This window comes from Calypte anna, chromosome 1 (genome assembly GCF_003957555.1).
Source record: "Calypte anna isolate BGI_N300 chromosome 1, bCalAnn1_v1.p, whole genome shotgun sequence".
NCBI lineage: Eukaryota > Metazoa > Chordata > Aves > Apodiformes > Trochilidae > Calypte > Calypte anna.
The window spans coordinates 33,861,859-33,886,974 of NC_044244.1; the positions used below are offsets into that span (position 1 = coordinate 33,861,859).

General features: G+C 43.0%; 1 protein-coding gene across 4 annotated transcripts in view; it reads left to right on the forward strand.

The window, feature by feature from the left end:
* Positions 1–25,116, forward strand: part of HMGA2 (high mobility group AT-hook 2) — a 114,641-nt gene that overhangs the window by 48,587 nt on the left and 40,938 nt on the right. The gene's annotated exons all lie outside the window — the stretch shown is intronic.

Sequence of the window (25,116 nt, forward strand, 5' to 3'; positions counted from 1 at the left end):
AATTTTCACTGTCATGTGTGTAATTTAGCATGAAACAATCCTTCTTCTAATTTCTTGAGTGTCAAGCATCATGTGAATTCTGTCTAGAAGGCATATTGCCCCAAGTGAAGAGTTAAACTTCTCAATCCTTGCATGTTTGCTAAGATGCCTTTTTTTGTCTGAGTATGTTGGTCTTTATTTGTTTCTTTTCCCAATCAGGCTAGCTGACTAGGAGATCAGTGTTTCTTTACAGAAATGGAAGACATAAATGAAAAAGCATTTAAACACGGTAACCTCAGTTGTTTTTGTTTTTAAAAACAAATTAGTATGATTTTAAAAGAGCCAAACAAATTATCTTTGAAATACGGGAAAAAATATTTGCTCTCTGGCTGACAGCTGTGAGCGCCAAGTTCTGAGCCAGTTTTAACAGCCAGCTGTAAAATCTTGAATACAGGAGTTTATAATGGAACCTGCAACTCTGCCTTCACCAGGGCTGTGCAGACACACTGCTGCAATATTGATTTAATTAGACACTTCACCATTATTCCTTGTAACAAAAGCAAAGGGCACGCAGCATTTTCGCATCACACACGCTGCTTTTATTCGGAATACTTGGCAGGTGAAAATCTGAAGAGAAGAACTAGAAATAGAGGATCTAAGCTGTTTGAGTTCCCTCCTTGCAGCACGGGTTTGTGAAGTGATTTATTTGAGCTGCAGCCTATAGACCATACATCACCTTCCTGGTTGGCTTTGTTGGCACCTTGTCACATTCTTGTGGGCTTGAGGAATTCATTGTTCTTGTTTGAACTGATAAGAACAAAAAAGGATTTTCTGCTGGAGACCTTGGGAAAGGCAGAGGGGGAGGAATGTTGACATGAAACAGCAGGACTGCACTTTCCCAAGCCTTTCAGCCGGCACAGCAGCTCACATTCTTCCCTAGCTGGGGGTCTGGGGTTTGAGGTGTGCTGAGCCCTGCCTTACTTTTTGCTGCCCGCAAACGTGGCCCAGGGTGGTGGCAGAGTGAGGAGGGAGCAAGGAGGTGGATGCTTTCAGGGCCCAGGGTAGGATTGCTTCAAAGGGAACCCAGCATAGTGGCAGGAGATCATGATCACCAAGAGGAATGTGGGACGCAGAGTGTCGCTTGATTTGAGCCAGCCCTCCAAAGTTCACCTCTCTCTGCGTGTGTGCCTTGTGGGAAAGGTGCCACTCTGATACTTCTTCCTCCACTGTATCCTTGAATGCTCAACCCGGCAAGGCGACCTAAAGCTCTTGGTTCCAGCTGTCACATGAACCACTCTTTGAAGCTGGAATGTGTAATGGATATTGAGAGCATCGCTTTGCCTCTTGCATGCTTGGTAGCAAGCACTGTTACAGATACAGTATCTCATCACTATCCTGGGAGTCACTCTCCTGGAGGAAAACTCCAGCTGTTGTTTTTTTAAACAGGGTTCCTCAACATTATGCAAAAGATGTGTTTTCTTGCTCCTCCTGAAAGCACAGAAGGTCACCACAAGAACTTGAGGCTTACAAAGGTGTGCCACTACAAAATGTATTGGTACTGATGTGCAGTGAGCTACAAAAATACCAGCTAAAACCAGAATTTTTCCTCTGATGGTGTGAAAGACAACAATCTGCTTTATGGTTTTACACCTGCTACATGGACAGAGAAGTGTTTTGCTTTTTTATTCTTTCCAGGTACCTAGGGGAAAGGAGGGTATTATTATCTCAAACTCTCTTGTTAAGAGGATATAAAAAAGCCCTAACAGATGCTGTCCTTACAATAGTATCAGCTCTTTTAGCAGTTAATAATATTAATAACAATAATAATAGTAGTAGTAGCTTTTTACCTTTCCATGTGGTGTCTGATTTGAATTTCAAAATGCTGATGACAAATGGATAGGTTTGTATCATTTAAAAATTCAAACTGAAACAAGGATGTTGGTGGCCAGGTGAGAGTGCAAGGTCAGTGTATGGCAAAGGAGCTGACCAAACAAGTCCTGGTCTCATGGTTATTTTTCTTACCATTTAGGCTCCTGATCTGCTGACTGCATGAGGTCTACAGGATGGTCTACATGATGGTCTACAGGACCATCTTGTGTGATCCAAATAAGCAGCATGCTGCTTGGTAGTACAGCTCAGGCTGATGGAGAAAGCAAGGGTTTCCATCTCCTTAGTGGTGTTGCCCGGTCGTTGGGAAGGCTGGGAAAGATTTCAGAAGACAAAGCTCTCACTCAGACCCTTTTCATGCTGTATCCTGAAGGGTCATGTGCCCACAAGATGCAGGAAGAGTATGTGGTTATTTTGAGTTAAAAAGGAATTGAGCCTACATGCATACTCAAGACCAGAAAGCATAGAATTACTTCAGGCAGGAAATGGGAAATGAGAGGAGAAAACAGCAAAATCCCACATTTATCGCTGTGAAATTCTGTCTCGATGTAATTCATACATGTTGCTATTGCCTCAGCAGTTTTACAGAGGAGTTTTATAATAGGTGATGCTCTGGAAATACCTTGGGGCTGCCAAGGCAGGAACAAGGAGGCAGAATCAGCTTGTTGAGCTGATCAACCAGGTTGAGCTCCTGATTTGGATAGAACCCCATGGCCAGCATCTCTCTGGGTTACTGAAGTGGAGGTTACAAGTGTGCCTGAACTCCCCAGTCCAGCTGCCACTGAAATAGGTTCCAGCAAAAGGAGGAGCAGTCTGGTTCCTACCAGTGCCAGCACGGCTCTCACCACCGCCCTTTCTCCTGCACCCCATCCATGCCCTGCAATAGGAGGGGGTGTAGGAGGATTCATGAGCTTCCCTTATCTTGCACGTGGGTATAAAGAGAGACTGGCTAGCCAGGTTGTGCAGATATTTATAACCCAGAGCCAGCTCTGACTGATCTGCCATTGCTGAAAGAGCAATTTCTGCCTGGGTTTCATTAAGACAAGAAAGACTCTTGTGCTGCTCTGGGCAAGGTGAAGTGTCTGTGGTGAGGGGTGGAGTGTGCCTGTACTCATGCATACTCTTGATTCATGAAGCTGCCCTTCTGACCTATCAGCCTTCTTTTGGTGACAGCTGGTGTGAAACAGCCTTACAGCTCAAATACTAAGGCTGGCCTAACAGTGCTCTGTCAGATATTGCAATTTGCATTAAATAATTGTTCTTATATGACTGGGGTTTTTTCTACTGGAGTAGCAGACTTAAATCTACATAGAGTCATAGAGTAATTTGGGTTGGAAGGGACCTATAAGGGTCATCTAGTCCAACCCCCTGCATTAAGCAGGGGCACCCTCAATTAGATCAGGTTGCTCAGGTTCTTGTCAAGCCTCACCTCAAATACCTCCAGGGATGACGCCTCAACCACCTTCTTGTGCAACTTTATCCTTTTTTTTCATCACCCTCATGGTAAAGAACTTTTTCCTAAAATCCAGTCTTATTTTACTGCTCTCTAATTTGAATCCATTGCCCTTTGTCCAGTCAGTGCAGGCCCTTGGATCTGCATGTGGGACACAAAGCCAAAAGAGACAAGATACGGTTTGAATTAGCTGCTGTCACTAAAGGTGGTGGCTCTCATGAGACCAGGTTGCCCTCTGAGCCAGGGTGCTATGGGGAGAACTGACTTGAAAGTTCTGTGGGGAGTATGACCATGGGCACCCCACCAATGCTGCTGACATGGGAGGGTGGGGAGAGCTGTGGCAGCAGCTGGGGAGGAGGAGAGGAGACATGTCAAGAGGGCAGTGGGGAGAGAGTGATGAGGAGGCTGAAGCAGCAGTGGAGAGAGTTAAAGCAGTGTGGCAGGCAGAAAAGCAATGGCAGGGTGTCCAGGCTACAAGTAAGTTGGGAAGAATCAGTGTGTGAAACAAAACCTGCTTGCCTGGCTTCGTGTTCTCTGTCCAGACAGTATACTGTGTGCTTTTGTTTTCGTCATATGTAAAATAGGAATGGTAATCCTCATCTTTCACTTTGTGAAACATTTTGAGATCTTCAGATGAAAACCAAACATTTAGTAGCACATGGGACAGAGAAAAACCTTTCCACCTGGGCAGGCTTTCTTCTAGGTGTTCAGATCACATCCTCTGGGCAGGTAAAGCCTGCTGCTTAGATCATGGCAATGAAATCTGTAATTTAACATCCAGTACCTTTTATTGCCTAAGAGGGTTCACATTTTGACTTTTCTACTACTAGCAGTGGCTATAATACAAATGTATGTGTTGAGAATACATACAAGGGTAAAATGCATATAATGTGTAAAGGGTGAAGTGTGTGGATGTGTATGTATAAACATATCTTTGTAATAAGTGAAGCAGCTTATATATGGGGCAAAGCCTGAGACAAATTTGTCAGGGTTTTTTTCAGTCAGTGTTTCCTGATTATTAAAAGAGTCTCTTTCTACCTGCAAATCTTGTGGGGCTTTGCTTACAACCAGAGCTGGTCAAATTTACAGTGACTGTGCTATTTGAAACATATGAGAGATGCACTTACCTTGGCAGCATGGCATCTTCTCCTTGATAACACTTGAACAGGTATAAGCTCCTTGGCTAATGGCTGTCAGACAGTGTTAGACACTGATTTGGAGGCAGGCAGAGTATAAACACTTCCTGCACCACTTTGCTTATAGTGCAAAATGCTGCAAGGATTGCATACCTGATCCGACAGCTCTTGCTCACGTGAGTATTCCTTCTGAAGTGAGCCTTGCTGGCTCAGGCACTGCCTTGGCAGGTGTTTTTCATGGTTTTCTTTTCAGACAACCCCACACTGTCATCTGTTTCTACAAGTCCAGCTCATCTGACATTTGCATTGGCAAGCTTGCCAGCTTTGAGCTTTGCCTTTTCTCCAGCTTGGAAGCTGCCCGGCTTTCCAGGGCTGAGCTTATTGACAGTGTATCACTGCTCTCTGCTGGAGAAGCTCTGATCTGGGCCAGGCCTCTTTGGGTCTCCAGCTGTTTGTCAGGAACACAGGTGTGATGGTCAAACTGATAACCTCTGAGCCTTCAAGAGTAAGCTTAACATACAGCTTATTCCAGCTCCCCATACAGCACAATTCAGGGGTTTTTTTATGCAGGAAGAAGATGGGTTTTCCAAAAGAAGATTAGAGAGATAAATACAGTGATGCTGGCTGAACATAAATACCTGTGGTCACGTGGACTACCTTCCTGACAGTGAAAGATAACAGACTGCACCAGTTTAATTTTCACAGGTTTCTGCTCTAGCTTGAAGTGTGATTTCCTGATTAGTCATATAATGTTCCATCTGTAAAATATTTCATCTGGTCAGAGGCAATGTCCAGTTATGAGTGTATTGTTTTTCTATTCAAGGGGCGTAGCAGTCACGAGGTTCTAAGAGTTCATGTTGAAAGAGACTTGTTCCGGTCATCTTGATTAGATTTTGGTAGTTGCACAAGTTAATCTGGTTGGTACATTGAGTCATTTTTTTCAAAGACGCAGACAAATGTTCAGATCTTCCCCACAAAATGAAAATTATTTGAAGTAGTCTCTCCCTCTTGAGCCCACACACACATGTATAGTGTACATGCACACATGATACATCTTCTAATTTCATATACTTTTTTTAGCTCTGGCATGTTTTTTTGCTTGAAAACAACTCAAACATAAATCATAAAAAGGCAGCTTTAAATCAGCTTTAAAGTGCTATTATATTCTGCAGCATTCCAAGTGAATTATTTCTGCGCTGTCAAAGAAAACAAAAACATTTGGGAAGGACTGTTTATTTTACAGTGGTTGACCAAAAGTATGCAAGTGGTTATAAAAAATGTAGACAGCTAACGATGGGAGGTGCCACTGCTCATTCTGTAACCCATTCACAAACCTTTGACACTGATTTTAGATCACTGGAGATAGAGCTAGGCACTTCCCACAGGAAAACACACACACTTCCAAATTACCTAAATTTGAAACAAAACTCACCCTTTTCCCCTCCCTCATTCCACCATGATCCTTCTTCCCCACCCACCCACTCAAAGCAAAAAAGCATGAGATTTCTGTGCCTGTTCAGCCAACTGTTTCTTTGAACTGTTTTCTGCTATCACAAGGTGTAACTAGTAGAGCTGTGTATTTCAATTTGACTTATGTCTCAGAGAAACCTTTATGTGTAGGTGGTACTACTTGTGGTGCTATAGGGTACAATTTCCTCTGATTAGGCTCCCCTTGTATTGAGCTCCACACCTGTTGCATGTAAGTTGAAGGTGGGTTGGAGTCTCCATGCTAGTTTGTTTGTCAGCATCTTGGAAATATAGTCCTGGGCAGCTCATCCTAGAAAGCAGTAGTAGAACAGAAGGCGGCTCAAAGGGTGATCAAGGAGGCTGCCATATGAGGAGCTACCCTGTGAGGAATGACTGAGTAAGCTAGGACTCTCCAGCTTGGAAGAGAGATGATGTAGAGAAGTCTACGAAGTCATGAGAGTCATGGAGAGAGTTGGTAGGGACTGCCTGTTGACTTGTTTTTCTAAGACAGGAGTGGAGTCAACTAAAATCCATAGTAACGTGTTTCAGAACAAGGAGGGATGGTTCTTCACAGTGCTGATTGTAGATCAGTGGAACTCCTTGCCACAGGATACTGCCATTTTTTGAGGAAAGGGTTTTCATTTTTTTCATGAAAGGGTAACCCTTTGAGGGTTACTAAACACACAGAGACTACATCTGACTGAGGAACCCCTGCAACTTCAAATAAGTAAAGGCCTTGAGAGTTTCGGGGGATTACACATCATTGTATCCTTTCTCTGTGGTGCCTTCTTCTAGGCACCTGCACACAGAAAAAGAATACAAGTATAGATGAACATTTGCTCTGTCCTAGTAGGACTGTAGTAGGACTACAGGACTATTCCTGTATATATGTCATAAGTCTTTCGGGGGAGCTATCTTGGGGGAGTTAGTGCACTCAGCTTCTTTTGCCTTCTCCCTTAACAGCAGTGATGCAGGCAGGAATTAATTCTTGAAGATGCTGAACACCTTCTGATGAGCATTTGTACTTTTGCTGTGTGTTTTACATGAGCACCATACAGGATCAGCCTCCAATGACAGAGTACTAAAGGCTCAGTCTTCAGCACCATGTTGACTTCACTGGAAACCTGCCTGGATAAGGGACCAATCTGAAGACAGTCTTAGATCCTTTGGTCAGGTTCCTCATGAGCTAAGTGCTGACCTTAGAATCCTCAAATACACTTCACAGTTACCATGTTTTAAAACATCAGAGGCCATTTACATGTCTTCAGTGAATCTAAACATCAAGTTGCCTGTGTTTGTCTGTCAAAACAGATCTAAAGCTCCTGCTGTACTTAGGCAGATTAATTTTGGCTTGAGTGTAAGTAAGTGTATTTATCAGGCTGATGCAGAGTCCACTGAAATCAGTGGAAAATTTGCTTTAATGAGGATTAGCAGAAGTCCTTGTGTTGTCTTCAGGTGCTTAGGGGTTTCCCAACGTGCATAGGCCAAATTTAATACTTCAGGAGAGTGCATGTCTTCCTAGAAGATCTGTATCAGTTGTCACTGCCCAGCATGAAACACTTCACTGATCACCACCCCGTTCTGCTCAGTGACTCCTTCAACAAAACATCTGACAGAAGGCTTTACAAAGAAATGGCAAGTGTGATTTTTATCAAATGGGCCCATTATGAAATGGGATATGCCAGAAAAAGAAAGAATTGCCAAAACAGTCACCTCTGGTTTGGGAATGAGTTTACATTATATTTCCTTGCTCTATGGAGTCCCTGAATTAACTGCCTTGTTTGTGTGAGCTGGATGGAGGAAGAATCCTTAGAAGCAAAACAGAATCAAAATAGCAATCATATAACAGTTTATGAAAAAATCTCCCTTTGGTTGCTCATACACATTGAAAACTGGTAGAAAGATCACCCTGGGCAGCATCAAGTTCGAGCTACTTTTATCCTACAGGAAACTTAGCAAGAAAGAAAAATAACACAGTCCACCCACTGCCATAGTCTGCAGTCGCCAAAGTGTGCACAGGCTCTGTGCAGATCATAGAATCACAGAATATTAGGGGTTGGACGGGACCTCCAGAGATCATCGAGTCCAACCCTCCTGCCAGAGCAAGGTCACCTAGGGCAGGGCACACAGGAACCCATCCAGGTGGGGTTTGAAAGTCTCCAGAGGAGACTCTGCAACCTCCTTGGGCAGCCTGTGCCAGTGCTCCATTACCCTCACAGTAAAGAAGTTTCTCCTCATATTGAGATGGAACTTCCTGTGTTCTAGTTTAAGGTCTGTTGATGAAGGAAGCACATGAATCAAAGTGAATTTTGTAAGTGTGCTGGAGTTACTGCATGACTGCTGTTGACCCATTTCCCTTCCCTGCCTGCACATCCTTTTCCATGCATTCCTGCAGCACATGTTCATTGGTCTGAGGAGTCCTCCAGCTATGTCCTTTCTGTGGAAATTTCATTAAAAAAACAAGGTGGGGAGTATCTTTGAGCTACTTAACAAATGATGAGTCCTTTTGCTCTCTGTTTACTACCCTGGTACATCAACAGTACTGGGGACTGTACAGTATCACCTTGCATAGCTACATAATTAAAATGATCTTCCCAGACTGGAGGAAAATAAGCATGCAAAAGCCTGCTACTGTTAGCCAAAAGCAACCTTTGTCAGTGGGAGAGAGAGAGTTTTGTGTTTGGGTTTTTTTGCTGCTTCTATTAGAATCGTGCACTGCTATTTCTATCAGTTTTGCCAGTTGGCATCCATCCACCTTTTCTGTTCATGCTCAAGCAGCCAGGAGCACTGCAGAGGGAGAGGAAGCCCCATCTCATATGTTGCTGGCAGAGCTGCCAATGGGCTGTGTTTGTAGCGGATCCAGCAACAAAACAAAACAACCTCATCAAGTCAGCTGTGGCTGCTAAGGAATAGGTCGGCTGAATACTATTGGAGCAATGTCCTGGAGCTCCCCTTCCTCATCTGTCTCAGTAAAGGCATTAGTTGTATTTAATGTCAAAAGCAAAAATGGGCATATGTTTCTCTAAACTCGAACAGCTATTTTGTTAGACAGAAAAAACACCAGAAGGAAAACCTCGAATTACTTACTACTCAGATGTAAGTGGAGGTGAATGAACTTAGTCTGAACTGATCAAGTTGATTAGATGGTTTAATTGAGCTCTGGGTACAGCAGAAAAGTAGACATCTCTTCTGACCAGGAAATGGTAAAAGCTGCTTTTAAACAGCCTGCAATCAGAGAATCTGAGTCATTAACGTGCTTGTGTAGACGGGGTATACACTTACTTGTCTCATGCCCAAGTTATAGCCACAACAGAAATACTTTTATGGGGACTGAATAATAGTTACAAGGAACAGAGTGGGTAGGGAAGCAAGAAAAACAGCGGAGTAATTGAAAACATCCTCTGAAGAAGTTGCCTACAAATGACATTTGGGATGCTGAATATGAACGGGCAATATGAATACAATTCTTACTGAAAAGCTGCTTGTTTAGATAGTCATCATTTGGGGACTGCTTGATCTGAAAGGATATGCTTGCTGGTAGAAGCAGACTTATCCCAGCCTTCCTCCATGGGAGCAGTGCCTACTGATGCTGGGGCTGAATTCTGCTCTTGGTGTCTTGCTGAAAAATGATCTTTTGGTTTTACTTTCACCTGCTCATTCTGAACTACTTACTTACATGATCACCACGGGAGTCAAGGGATACCCCAGGTGCTGTGTCCTGTGCTCACCTTAGTGGAACCACTTATTGGCTTTAGTTCAAAGACTGATCTGATTCTGTTATGTTTTCTAAAGCAGCTTACTATCAGGAATGATGGAAGGGAATATTTCCAACATGAACAGTATGGTCGTGATGTGGTTGGACATTTTTACTTCTAGAATTTATTGATGCCTACAAATACTGCGTTCTCCTCTTAAGGCAGAGGTAACAATGATTTATGCTACTTTCTGAAAAATTCTAGACTAGGAGAATGTAATGTAGTTGAGGAAAGTTAATAATAGTTCATTTAAAATAAATAGTCTTGTTTTCTTCTGAATCAATGGCATTTTTTATGTCAGTGCTCTGGACCTCTGATTGGGGAAGTGTTTTGTTCTTTTGTTTTTTTTTTACAAGAGAGAAAATTTTGATTTCTTCTATGTATAGCACATTTCTGATATGTGGATCTCTTGGGCATTGTCTAAAGAGGAATGCTACTGTCCCACTTACGAAGCTAGGCAGCAGAAAGTGAATTGGAGGCATGTTCCCACTCTTAATTCCCTGCCCAATAGATTCTTCTGCTTCAATTCACCATGTGTTTTAGGATTTTAAACTATAACGCACACAAAATATATATATTAGTTGAAAGAAAAAGAATGTATTTTGAAAAATGTTATCCATCAGTTGCAAGAAAATAGTGTTGTGAAGGTGTTTCAGAAACCCACAGTATGTTCTCTCAAAGAGTGTGCTTTCTCCTAGGTGGAACCTTGCCAGTGGTTTCTGCCTCGGCTCCCTACTAAGGAGTGCTTTGAAAATGGGAAATCTAGTCAATGAGCTCACGTTACAGAAAAGAAGCAAGGGTTGACCCCAGGCATTTCACGTGGCCTTATTCAGTGTCTCTTCCCCTCAAAGCCAGGCAGAGCTCTGATATCCACCGCATGTTATTTTGTAGGGAAGGCTCAGAGAAGGAGTGGGACCTGGAATCTTTTTTTGCCTGCTGGCTGCCCTATGGTAGCCAGCCATGTGCGTGCTGCTAGCCCACTGCAAATGGAAGGTGAAAAGCATCCCTTCAACTGCTCTCAGAGAGTGTGCATGTGGTCAATAACTTGACTGTGTGTCTGTGATTCCTGTTCTGGGCTGACCCAGGGGCAGTGGGTTGGTAGTAAAAACCTACCCGAGAGACGTTTTGCAGGGAAAGTTCAAGACACAACTTACATGGGAAACAGGCTTAGTAAACAGGAGTTTAATTCAGTGTAAATTGGGAGAAGTCAGTCCATTCTAGCATTTCGTTCTGACATTGGTAGGGTTCTTAGCATAGCTGCAGTGTCTCAGAAAGGTGGAAATTCACATTTGGGATGTTCCTGAGCCCAGGGTCTCTGGGCATGGGAAAGCTGTGTATCCAAGAACAAAGCACCAGAGCTCAGAGATTCCAGAGTTTAATGGTCTTTGGGGTGCTTTTCCTTTCTTGCTTTTGTGAGCAATGAGTAAGCCTGGGAGAGTAATATAAGTCTAGATTTGCTGTACATGTTTTAAGTCTAGCATTCTTTATGACACAAGGTAAGCTGTTAAAGTTCAAGGTTTCAGCTCTGTATAAATCAACGTAAAGCCATCAAAGAGATTGGGACAAGGTTTGTATTTAAGAATTAGAGAATAATTTGGAAAAAAAATATTAAAAAATAAAACCAGTTCAGTATTACTCAAATAGAACATTTGCATTACCATAAGGCAAGTAAAACCACACAGGATTAGTAAAGCTTTTCCAGTGGCCAAATGCTCATCATCATGCTTCTTTAAGATGGGCAGTGCTTTTTTGCACAAGTAAATAACATCAGCAGATTATTTGAAAAGCATCTGAAAGGAAGGATTCTTTTATCTGAAAGCTCTGCATTAAAGATTTCATGGAATTTTGATTAGTTTTACCTTGGGTACTTATTCTGTCTCTTTTGCTGTGGGTACTCAGTAGAAGCTAGATACAGCTGATGACTTGCAAGTGTTATGCACCATCTTTTTTCTTTTCATAAAACCCTATTTCAGGATTTTGTATTGTCATCCCTTACTGAAATTCCCAGGTGCCTTCTGCATAAACTCAATGCCAGTAGCAGAGACCTTAGAGAAGGGCACAGAACCTCTCATTCCTCTCTGCAGCTGAGGTAAAAACCTTTGTCAGAGGCACAGGTTTGTGAGCTTTGCCTGGCAGATGGGCTGGTGTCTGGGCAGCTCAGGTGAGGCTGTGAGGGCTACTCTTGGCCCTTGCTGAGAGTGCTTGCTGGTCCTGCCAGATCTCTCCAGCCCTCAACTTAGCCATGGGGTAAGCAGCTCTTGGAAATGAAGGAAAAACTCCCCTCCATGGCTCCGCACATTTTTATACATGTTCACTGCTTGTTGAAGCATCCAGGAGCCTGTGTGCTTTAATTGCAGCTTTCCAACCCCTCATGTAAAGTCTGTGTATTCTTGCCTCAGCTGGAAGCATGAACTTGGCACACCAGGCGCTATTATGCCGATATCCTCTTTCCTCACCTTTTGCAAAATGAATTTATGTGACCTATGCACTCACATTTCTTAATCTCTTCTCAGTTTTCACCTTTCTTCCCACTCTCCTGTCCAATGTAGACTGAGGCTCTGATGCTCCAGCCTCAGAAAACAGGTTGTGATAGCTAGGCAGCCTCACAGCTCCCTTGTACAGGCTTCTCTGTTGCTGCTAAACATGCTGGCTTCTCTGTTGCTGCTAAACATGCTTGGTTGAAAGCAGCGTGAGACAGAGGGGTGAGCTGCCCTGGGACAGATGGATAAGGAGTGTCTCTGGGTGGCTGGAAGGGACGATGCCGTGCTCGACCGCCTGTGTGGGCTGCAGCATCCAGCCGGCCCCACACGTCCTCCTTCCCCTTTCTCCCTCCATTTCAGCTTCTGACTTACTCCTTTTCTCCTTCTACTCCACCACCTTTTTAGTTAGCCCCATCATTACAGGTCTCTGACTCAGTGCCTGCTTGTTTCCTGGGAGGAGAAGGAGGGCGGGCAGGAGGGAGGAAGCCCCGTCCCTCCCACTGACACTTGCCCCCAAAGTCTTGGCTGGGGGAGAGCTGCTGCTGGCAGTGTTCTGGGAGGAACTCGCAATGGTAGCAGAAGAAAAGAATTTGGCAGGGAGGTGAGCCACATGACTGTGATTCATCCTGCACTCTTGAAATGTGGCAGGAGGACTAGGAAAAGCTGCGGGTGCCAGCCCTGAGAGCAGAGACACTCACGTTTAAACATCGCATTCTTTTTATAGTAAGGCATGCCTCATAGGAAAAATATTGAACTTGGCCTTCCAGGATGAAGAAAATAGGCCCAACTGTGATTTTACTGCTTGAGTCACTCACTTAATCAGTTACTGGCTGTGTGTAGGAAGCTTTCTATTAGGCTGACTTGGAAAAATTGTTTTTAATTAATTAATAGTGACACTGAGCTGTTTTTCAATTTGCTCAAACCTGCTTTCATTTGTAGTTCCCTTTATGTAAAAACACGCTTAAGATACCATAATTCAGAAGAGTAATTGCCTTCATCCAGTCACTTGATGTAACTCCCTTCTAGATAGGGCTCTTTTTTTTTTTTTTTTTAAATCAAGTGTTAAAAGTTTGCTAGAAAGGTGAACAAAGTTGTGCTGGAATCGTGATGGCTTTATGGGTGTGATTCTTCTACCTTTCCTCACAGAGGGTGGCCCCTTAGCCCAAGCTTGTATGCATGTCCCCTACGTGTCCCACAGAGGAGTGAAAGAAGATGTCATTTAATATGCATGGAAGTGCAGGGCGGCAGTTTGAAAACCTTGTAAGAAATCACTTCCCTTTCAGGTTAAAAATCCAGGCTTTCCATTTGCAAGCCACCTTGTGAAAATGCACCATGGGCCCCTCAGTTTAAGAAGGATGTAGAGGTCCTGGAACAGGTCCAAAGGAGGGCAACCAGGCTGGTGAAGGGACTCGAGCACAGGCCCTATGAGGAGAGGCTGAGAGAGCTGGGGCTGTTCAGCCTGGAGAAGAGGAGGCTCAGGGGAGACCTCATTGCTGCCTACAACTACCTGAAAGGAGGCTGTAGCGAGGTGGGAACTGGACTCTTTTCACAGACGACCTTCAACAAGACAAGAGGACACAGTCTTAAGTTGTGCCAGGGGAGGTTTAGGTTAGATATTAGAAAGAATTTCTTCACGGAGAGGGTGATTAGGCTATGGAATGGACTGCCTGGTGAGGTGGTAGATTCTCCGTCCCTGGAGACATTTAAAAAAAAGACTGGATGTGGCACTCAGTGCCATGGTCTAGCAACTGCTCTGGTGGGTCAAGGGTTGGACTAGATGATCTCTGAGGTCCCTTCCAACCCGGCTAATTCTATGATTCTATGATTCTTTTGACTCAGCTCCCTGGTCTGGCAGGAGGTGATTGCAGATGCCCTTGTGGAATTGCAGTTCAGTCAGGGAATGCTGTGCAGCCCTGCATGCTTGCAAGGCACACATTGGCTCAAAGGCTTATTGCTTCCCCTGCACCATAAATCTGCATCTGCATCCAAAAATGTAGCGGCCACAGTGTGTGGAAGTTCCTCTTCCTCGCTGAGTGTGTTTATGACAGATTTATATTGATGGCAGCAGTGCGCCACAGCCACAGACTTCTATTATATTCAGTCTCTCCTAACTCAGTCCCTATTTCCTGTTGAAGGTGAGACAAGGTCCTATATGAATGAGGGGTGAAATTACAGCTGAACTTTATAATTGCTGTTAGTACAGGAGAACCTTTAAGAAATATAGCAAGGCTTTTTGTGTTCAGACCTACCTCTGCCCTCTCTTAACTAGTTTGCTTTATGTTAAGTTTGCTTTTTTCTCCCTACAAAAAGCCAGTAAATGTGCTTCTATATCTCTCATTACGTTTACAGAAGATATTTGAAAAGAAGGTCAGAAGTGCTGTAATTCTTGAAAAAAAACAAAAACCCAGCCGGTTTCAGCTACCCAGAACTTTCAAAGTGTATATAAAATCACAAATGCTGGTAACTGTTATTTCAGGCCTCGGGCTTGGACATGATAAATGAACACTGTCCAGAATTCATTTTGGAAGCAGTGCCTACTCCTGCACAGACACATTCATATCCTGATGAACTCCAGGGCAGCTCAGAGGGGTAATCACCACATCCTCCATCTGACCTCAGTGCTGACTGTTTCCTCCTGCGCTGGGGCTGAGCAACCAAGCCTGGGTGTGAACACCAGTCATGACTCTGAAAGCTGAGCAAATGCTAAGTTTAGTTCTGCAAAGGGTATTCTAGGACCAGATATTCCTTCATCTGGTCCTACTTTTCCTCTACCTGTTTTGCTGTGACAGCAGAGAAGAAAAAAATCTAACGTTTGTAGTCAGGGCTTCAGAGGTTCCCAACTTTTGTTAGGAGTGGTGCCAGCACCTTCAAGGCTTTGAAGAATCCCATCATGAAATTATTCTGATGAACCCCAGTCCTCTGTCTGGTCTCAGGCGGATTTGGAACCTCTGTTTTGAAATTATTCAGTCTCAATTCTAAGTAAAAATCAGGACATAGAAGGAGGCAATGCTAGGTGGTAGCCAGAAAGAGGTTAACACACTGAGCCTTTCTTTGTCCTCTGCAAATATTCTTGCTTCTTATGTTTGTTGGACAAATACTCATTTTATTTAGCTTGATACTTTGGGATCTGATCACTTCACTAAGAGGCTGGGGAAGAAGCAGGTGTGCCACAGACACAACCGGTACCTAACTCCTTGTAAGAGAATGTTTAAACTGAACCAGCCCCGGAAATCACAGGGTACAAAAATGCCTCCAGACTGCCTTTCCATTTCTCTTTATGTCTGCACCAGACTCTGAATATAGATTCCAGTCAGTTATTATTGCTTCAATCCTTGTTTCACTACAGGATTTAATGGCTTAGGACTTAATGATTGTTTGCAGTGGTAAGTAACTCCACCTTTGATTGAAAGGAGAGTTCAAAATCTTCTGAACCGAATCCCCTCTTTAAACAGCCCGTCTTTATTTTTTCCTCCAGAGCAGAAATGACTGGGGTGTTACTGTCCCAAGTTTGCTGTGATTCACCCCTTGGCCATCTCCTGCAGGGTGGTTTCACACCGTCCTCGCCTGAGCCTCTGCGTCACCTCTTGTATGGGAGGTGGAGCTGCTGGCTGAGCCGGGGTGTTTGAACTGTCAAGGTGTCTGCTGCTGGATTAACACAGGTTTTTGGGTTTGGGTTGGGGTTTTTTTTGTTTTTTTTTGGGGGGGGGGGTCTGACATTTTATTGCAAACATCTGTCTGTGCCCTTAGGTTCCTAAAATATCTTTAAATGCCTGGATGTACGTGTCTTCCCAAGACACAGAGGAAGTCTGTGGTGGAGCAGGAACTTCTCCCCTGAGGAGGGACCCTGTCGGTGCAGAGCAGCGAGTAAATCAGCACATCGTTCCTGGACGTTTTTGAAGGGAGCTCAAAACAGCGGCCAGTAAAAGGAGCATGTGTGAGATGATGTAACCCTGGCCTGGGAGGAAAAGCCCAAGGCTTCACACTGCTCCATGGCAGCGTGACAAGTCAGGCTTCTAGTGACAGTCATTCACCCTGCTAGCCTGGATTTTAGTGGATTATGGCTGGAGTTGTTACGATCCATTTGGTGGAAAACAAACAAACAAACAAACAGATTTGTAATTCTAGGAGTCTCTTTTAAAACATCAGCCATCTGCCAGGCAGAGGCTCAATAAATCAGGGTTGCAGGAGAAGGTTAATGTGCACGCGTGTGTTCTGCAGGCTTTGCATACTTCTAAAGTGACCGCTTTTCTGTGACAATGCTTCTTTTGCAGAAGATGCTCCTAGGGATCACACAGCTGATGGTAATTAAAGAACTATGCTGGGGAGACATGTGCCCTGTTTGGAGGGAATTTAATTACTATCTTTCAGCGTATTTCATTTTTTACTATTACTGTCTGTGCTTTTGGTTGTCTAACCTTGGAAGGTGCTGAGTACCTGCACTTTCCGTTGTATTTAAGTGGCATTGGAGGACCTGTGGAGAATTAATGTCTTTTGAAATCTGTTGTTTCCCTCAGTGTCCACATTAGGTGTGTTTGTGGGGTGTGTGTGAGCAGCACAGCCCTTCCAGCCTGTCTGCCTTACTGTCGGGTTTTTTTTCTCAAGGTTCCAGTCTCAGGGTATCAGACCTACCAGAGCAGTTTGGTATCTTGCTTTCACAGAAATCCCATTGAAGAAAACAAGCTAATGTGAATGAGTGAGACACTCCAGCTCTCCCTTTCCTACCAGAGAAGGAGATCTTGTCCCAAGCTTTGCAGTGGCAGCACTGAGGACACCAGAGCATCCCCTAACCAGCTCACTTAGGAATATTCATGAGAAAGCTGAGAAAGCTGAACCTCGGTGTTAGCAGAAACCTTCAGTTGTTTTTGTTCCTTAAAAAAAACAGATGAGAGGAACTCTTTTAACATGACTTCTTTTTTACACACCACTGCAAAATGCAGTGGTGCTCTACACAGCCCAGCTTTGTTTGCACACCCAGCTCTTTATCCCTTTGCTGCCCCTGTGCTGCCGTATGAGCGCAAATCCGCTTGGACCAGTAAAAGATCATTTAAAACAAATAGTAAAATGAACAGCATTTGCAGAGCAGTAAAGGAAACACCTTTGCAAACAAATCACACCCGTTTTGAAAAACGTTAAGGTATCACTCTCCAAAGTTGCAAATGATATTTTTATTAGGTTTCAGATGCACTCACACTAACAGACACAGCATATGCCCACAGACACTTATGGAGGCTACTTCCAGCTGCATGACTATTAGTTCACTTCTTCATCATTACATCAAATTCTTTAGTGTGAGACATATAATAAAAGTCATTCACAATGTTTATGAGGAAGCATATTGTGTTTAAGTGCACATTGTGAAGCAAAAAAAGGCGTTAAGATTGTTCGGAGCTTAGGAAGTGAGGAGGGAAGGAGGAAATCATGTTTGTTGAATGTATTTATGTGAGGATTACATGCAATTTATGCAATTCTAGTTTTCAAAAGCAGATAAGATCTTCTAAATCAGCCATAAAATCTGTATCTGAGTTTTCACACCAAAGAAATAACAAAAAATGATTTTGTTTTCTCTGGAGGAAAACAGAGTGAAAGAGGCATAGGGCCAAATTCTGATCTCACCACCGCTGGTGTTCAGTGAGATTGTTGGAAATATGCTGGATTTACACTGATGTAAGCAAGATTAGAACCTTGCCTGTGGCAGAAAGAACATCATCTCTGTGTGTTTAGTATGGTTTGAGGCTATTATAATACAAAAACTGTTTTGCTGTAATGTAGTTGACAGGGTCGTGGCAAATACGGACAAAATATTACATAATTTACAGCTTTAATATAACTTTGCTGATATTTGGCTGAGTTCTTTGGGTCTCTGTATAATTTTGCTGATTTAAATGTGTTTCTTATGAATGAGTTCTTAACTTAAGGACAAGTAAGAAGCATCCACTGAGTGAATGGACTGAATCAACACCCACATATCGTGTCCCTTTCAGTTATTAAGAGACAGTTTGTCTTTGTCTCATCTGATCCTGTGAATTTAATTTGTGCCCGGATGTGTTTAGACTCTCAAAACAAATCTGTCCAGGCAAATCTTCTGTTCTGCAGCATAGTTTTAGCTGCCCTGGTGGTGCTGATGGGTGCTGTGTATTCATTTGGCACAGACAAAAATGAGGTGTCATGAATCAGAGTCGGGGTGTCAGTGTCTCTTCTCTACTGGTTGTGGGTCCATCCTGCTGTTTGGTGTTTGGGTGCATTTCTTCTATCTTATGGGCTAAATCTCAGGTCGAATTCTATGCTGCCGTAAGCCAGCAGAGACCCTTTTATTTTTGTGGATCTCTGGCAGTTTGCACTGGAAGAGAATTAGGCCTCTAAACGCTTGTGTCAACAAAAGTTTTAACTGGTCAAAAAGCAGCAGAAAAAGTTAAGTAAAGATGTTGCTGTCGGGAGACATTTCTATTATGTAATCCTAAAATAGTAGGGTTGGGGGTATAACCCGTTTGGTCATCCTAAACAGAACCAGTACAGTTGGGAAAGGGAGGGGGAGGTGTGAATTTTTCAAGGAGGTCTTTGAACGTTTTCTTCAAATGTTCATTGCATGTAAGATCTCATTTTTTGTGTGCCTTTATTTGCTCCAGAATACCGCTGGACTGCCAACAAAGGAGGGCCTGTCCTCCCAGGAATTTTCTGCATTCCTCTCTGGAGTAGGCATTTTTCTCAGCTACAAAGGCCCTTTGGCAAATTCCCTCTAATCATTGGATTTACCCTGGGCTCTGATAGGTGCCATTCATGAACTTGCTCTGCTGTTTGATGGGGCTGAAGCATTAATGGGATCTTTTCATGATAAACAAAACAGAGTAACATTACTGGAGGAATCACAAAGCTGCCCTTGTAGGGCAATGCCTTTCTTTCTCCCTTCTCTCTCTCTCTCGTTTTTCCTCTGTTCTCCATTTTCCTTCCATTTTTACCTCATCCTTTCCTTGTTTTTATGAACATACATGCTTTTTTTTTTTCTCTGGGACCATTTTTAGTGCTGCCTAAGGAGGCAGTGGGCTAACTCATGACCCATGCTCAGATCCATGAGATGCTGTAAACCCGTACAGACTACACAGCTTTAGCAGCTCTTTGGCTTCTGCAGGTCTTATATACCATCAAAGCAGAGACATCCATGATTCCTTTCTTCCCTCTCATGGATTTCATTCCCGTCAATAACTAGCATTCAAATGAGGAGGGGAAGGAAACGAAGTTAGGAAGCACACACCTTGGTATCAAAGCAAAAGCCAAAGTTGCCCCTGCTTTTACATTTCATTGGTAATAGTGACTCTGTAGTCTTTTAGCCAGTACACATGCAGGCTTTTTAGTAACTTTTTAATAAAGATATATAACATATCCTGGTAATGAATATGCTATGAAAAGCAATATTCTGAACTCACAGAGGTAATACAAACGTAGTTGTATTTCTAAGAAATAAGTTTAGCAACCAAAGGTGAGACAGAACCGCATCTTTTCCTTGAACTTATTTCTGCTTGCATTTTGGGTGATGTGACCCAATAAAATGTAAATAATTCAATGGTCTATTAATGCTCCTTTAGTTTAAACATCTCTCATGCCTCCATTAAAGCGTCTCACCAACAGGTTTTGTAGATCATTTTGAAAAAAAACAAAACCAAAATTGCAAGATTTTCCTGTAAAAAGACTTCCAATTTAAACTTCTGAGTTTGAAAAGCACTACATTTCCAATCAGCTGTTTCAAACTGATTAATTTTCACATTCACCACTTAAATTTGTTAAATCGTCTATATCTGAAGCTGAAAACTGCTCAGTTAAATAAACATAAACCAGACATTTTTGTTTCAGAATTTCTTATAGCCAAACAATCTTTTTCCACAAAAATATTTTTTGCTGGTATTTTCCTTCCCAAAGTTAAAAGAGGGAGGAACCTGAGAGAAGGGAAATGAACACGTTGTCTTCTATGTGTGGCATGAAACTTCTCACACTTTCATCCAGCTGTGTTTGGAAAGTGTTGGGAGAAGAGCTGGATATACTGTGAGTATGTTAGAGAGCCCTCCTTTGTCTCATAAACAGGAGATCAAGAGGCTTCACATGAAGGATTTGCCATCCATAACTCCTTTTTTGGTACCCTGGAGAACCCTTCTAGCTCTTCAGATAAGAGCCTTAAACTTAAGTACCTGATGGGTTGGAAGAAACATAATTTACTCTAATTAGGCCTGGTTATAGCTCTTCTGGTGAAAACTCCCCTAATCTTCCTTCCTTCCTTTGTCCATCCATCTATCTCTCCTTCTACCCAACTCACCGACATTGCAAAGTAGTTGGAGAAGTGAGGGCTTTTTCTCATGTACTCAGGAGACAGCGAAGGCTGCCTGAGCTGATAGTCAGAGGAAGGGAAAGCACTAGCTTGACAAAAATTCAGTCTCTTTAACTGTAAGGAGGTACAATGAATGACCTCAAGGCCTCAGAGCCCCTCAGTTCTGCCATACGAGCTTCCAAACGTGGAGCACACAACATTTTATTAGCAGTTGCTATAACTATGAACATTTACTTGGCACCAATCACTGTGGTGTCCAAGTACCTTAATGTATTTTAGTGAATTAATTAAACATATCACAGCATTTAATGCCCACGGTGGGAGATTCAGCCCTGGGCCATGTGGAATCAGTTGCATGGTTGCAGTGGGACACATGATTAAAGGATGTGTAGGTACAGTTCCAATCTGTGCACTGATAACTTTATTTTGTATTTGTTCTCTTTTTTTAAATTCACCTTCCGCAACACTCATTGCCAAAAGTACCACAGGGATGAGGAATTAATATGAAAACAAATTCATGTTCAAAATCCTATGCTTTGTACCTCTTGAGAGTGTCTTGAAGGGTATAGAGGTTAGAGGCAACTTTAAATCATAGAATTCTTTTCTTTTCAAAGATTATTGGTAAAAATCAGCTTTGCTGTCCTCAAAGAACTAGTCCTCTGAAATGCCAGTCATGGTTTGTGATACCGTATGTTAATTACATGTGACAGACTAGAGGTCTTTGAAGTCTAATTCTGATTCTGCCTACCAATATGTTTTTTTATGGTGCTGAACTTTCAAAGATAGGCCTCCAGTTAAACTGATGCAGGCAAACGCAGTTATGATGTCACATTTAGCAGTGATTGAAGGTGAAGTCCTTTTAGTGTTCAGTTGGAGACTAGAGATGAATCATGAAGGGGTCATCCCAGAAGTCAGTCTCCAGCCACAAGCTCGTGTTTTCTGCAGATCTGTTTCCCGTGTACTTGACTGCAAAAGTATAAGAATAACCATTTGAAAACTGTGGTGACCCAAGTCAAACACCACCCCTCTGTCAAACATAGGAAATACTGGCCCAAGGAGGGGGAAGGCTGTGCTTCCTCATACCAGTTGACCTGTTCCAGCTCTCTGAAAAAAGATGTGGCACCTCTGCCTCTGCTGGATCCAGTGAACTCTAGCAGGTGAAGATTTGCTGAGGGTCCTCCCCATAACCATACCCTTTAGGTGATTTGATTCTTCTAGGTGAAAAAAAAATATAGCACAGCAAAACTTGAAGAAGAATACATGCTTTGTGTGGGAGATAAGGTTTACATTTGAAAAACCTTCTGGCATTGTAGCAAAAGCAGGATGACGATTGTCTCCTTAGATCCTAGTGATAGTAAGGGGTTAGCATCTTAAGGGAGGAACAGCTGACAGGTTCTGGTTTTGGATTTTACTCCAAGATAAGAAAATAAAAGGCATGCAACACTTACTTCTTCCCTAAAAAAAAAAATTAAAAAAAAAAAAATCCTTTACTGCTCATTGATTCCCTCCGGCCCACAGATGCTGCACAAACGTGCTGTGAACAGCCGTGGCCCACCACTGCCATGAGTTCACAGCACCAACTCTCCTTTTCCTCTCTGTTGCAGAGGTGTAATTCATGAGCAATGCCTATCAAGTGTGAGGAGATGCATCCTCACTGCGTTACACACAGGGATGTGGTTATGACTGCAGCAAAATCTGAGACATGCTGGTGTGTGTTTCAAGTTGGGTAAGAGTTTACTGGAAATTTTTGAGGATTTTTTTCTTTTTTCATCAAGAAATCCTGAATTTTCTTAATCAGAGGTTCCTAAGAGAAAAAAGCATTTCAACAGATTTCCCATTTCAATTAAAACCAAAATTATTACATGTCCTGTTCTTGCATTTTCCAAATGATAAGGTCTGCTTTTCAATTTGCAATATGAATCGGTCTGTGATTGTAAAAACCCCAGAAGTATTCAGAACAGAGTACCAATATCTGAAGTGAGAAATTTCAGTTGATTCATTCTGGCTGGGATTTTTTGTTTGATGAGCCTTTTTCTGATGGTTTTTATTTTAAAAGGACTTTTAATTAGCTTTCCTTCCTGAATCCTTGAAATGCCAGCTGCAGGGTCAAACAACTTCCAATTCTCAGGCTCTGAGCCTGGCATTTGTCAAACTATGAGGCACAATCACTCCCTCTAGGTTGCATGTCAGCCACAAGTCCTTTGTCTTGGTTTGTACGGAGGAACCAGAGCTGTAGCTGAAAAGAAAAATGTGCTCTTTAATAGCACCATGGTTGCTTTTAACTTCAGGAGCCAACTTTTCAGCCCCAAGCTGGTTGGCAGGCAAGCCAATCTGAGGGCAAGCAAGAAGATCCATGGTTCCATTACTGTCATGGTTGCTGTTGTACCTTGTGCAAAAATCATGCAAGTTGTCAAATCTATTTTAGTCCTGAGAAGGAAATTCAGCCTGAAAAGTTCCCAGAAAGTGCAGAAAACGTTTAGCACTTCTCGTGCTAAATTCTGCATGAGATCTTCCAGGAAGATAGTGTAACCACTTATGTGGAGTTATAATAATCTCATAAAACTGATATGAGGTTAATTCTTCACTCGTTCCAGAGCACCAGAACTTGGCTCACTCACCCCTTGCGTTTTTAGTTCCCACATTCACATGAGGTATGCATTTTGTAGAATGAAGGCAATTGATCATGGAACAACTTGCTTAGGGGATGTGGTGAATTCTTCAAGACTCACAGTCTTTAAATCACAAGTGGATGTTTCTCTCAAAGATATGCAGTACTTCAACCTGAAATGACAATGTTGATGCAAGAAGTACTGGTCAAAGCTGTCTAACCTGTGCTGTGCAGGAGGTCAGACTAGCTGGTAGCAGTGGCACCTTCTGGTCTTACTGGTGTCTTGCACATCTTTGGGGATTTACAAATTACTACAACCCCTACACTGTACCTCCATCTGATATTTTATTCAGTTTGCTGTTACCATGAAGACTGCTCATGTTGCTGTAGCAGTAGAATTATCTTTAAGCAAAACTTAATCCTTTCCAGAGCTGCGTGCTGATGAGATGGGACTGATTGCCTGGGTGGCACAAAGTGGGTGAGGTCTGTGGAGGAAAGAGGACAAGTCCTGGTTGCCCATTGCCACTGGAGAACCCCAGGTAGTTAAGCTGTAGGGAGATGAGATTCAACTGTGCTGGTGGAAGAGGTCACTGCCCCCATCTGCTCATCACAGCCTCCAGCCAGAGGTTGCTACCCTAGCCCATCTGCAGCCCAGCACTGTCTGTGGAGACTTCCTAAGCCACTCCAAGCAAAATCAGCTGGATTAGTCCAGTCAGGTTAAATGGTTGATCTAAGCAAGCCTGAATACTTTTGTTAGAAGGGGATGGGAAGCTGTGCCACAACACACACTGGTGGCAGAGCAGGGACAGCGGTGCTGTCCTCCTTCAGGAAATGGAGGTCAGAGCTAGCTCTTCCTTCCTGTCTCTTGTAACCAGTTCCCACCTTGGAGACAGCCACTGGGGATAGGTAATTAGGCTCCTTATATTCCATATATAATTATCCTGTGGCAGGAGGCTTTCTGTTGCTGTATTTGCACACGCCCAATCTCCACCTGAATTCCACTGTAATTATCTACTCTGCATCTCTGCCATGTCAAGCCCGGGTTACAGGCATATCCTTTCAGAAAAGACCTGGTTTATTTACTCATCTAGGAAACAGAAGTTTGCATCCCGTGTGTTGCACTGGCCTTGTTTTTCCTGTTCATTTCTGGCATTACTCTGGCACTACTGCAAAAATCCATTTAACTTGTCAGCTGCTGGCAAGCATTAGTGGCATTATCAGCTCTACCCAAGTTATCATCCAGCCTGTGAAGCAGCATCTCTTTGTGAGCCACTGAGCCTTGCAGCCTCAGTGCTTGCAAAGCAGCAGGCATGGAAGGGATTGCTGTGCCTGGCATCAGTACAGACTTTGTGCTGAGGCCTCGTTTAGTGCAAGTTTTATTACCTGTGGAATTTCAAAAGGATGTTCAGTGTAGCATGTCTGATGGTCAGGAAGCAAACTAAGGCTTGATTTTTAACTCTGGTTATTTTGTTATATTAACTCCAGTTGTTTTGTTGTTGCAGGAACTGCTAATTTTTGTTTAATCTTTTCAACAGCTCCTGGGCCCAAGTCAGCTGTAGTCATAACCTCAGTAAGGAGGCTGAGGACGTGCATAGCCAGCTGTGATAGTCTGGATTTAAAGGAGTGCAATCTAGTCAAATGTAGTGGGCATCTGGTTTAGGATCAGTGGTTTCTGTTGATTTGCAGAAAGTTCCTTGCTTTATAAAAAGTGCTGCTCTGTGGGAGGAATTTGAAGATGGCAGTCTTCAAGAGCTGACAGCAGCCAGTCCATGCTAGTTTCCTTTTCTTGTGAGCATAATATTAGTTGGCATGCGCTGAAATCAGAGTTTCTATTAGATGTTAATTACATTTATTACAGCACCCCTTGCTGGTACTGCTTCAGTGGAGGTCCTGTCACTGTTTCCATTATAAACTTTGTTTATTAGTAATAACACAGCCATAAAAATTCTCTCCAGATTGAAATGTAGCATACAAGTTGTCAGCTGAGACCCAGGAACATTCCTTTTTTTCTTAAAATTTGAAGGAAATTGGTTTGGCTGT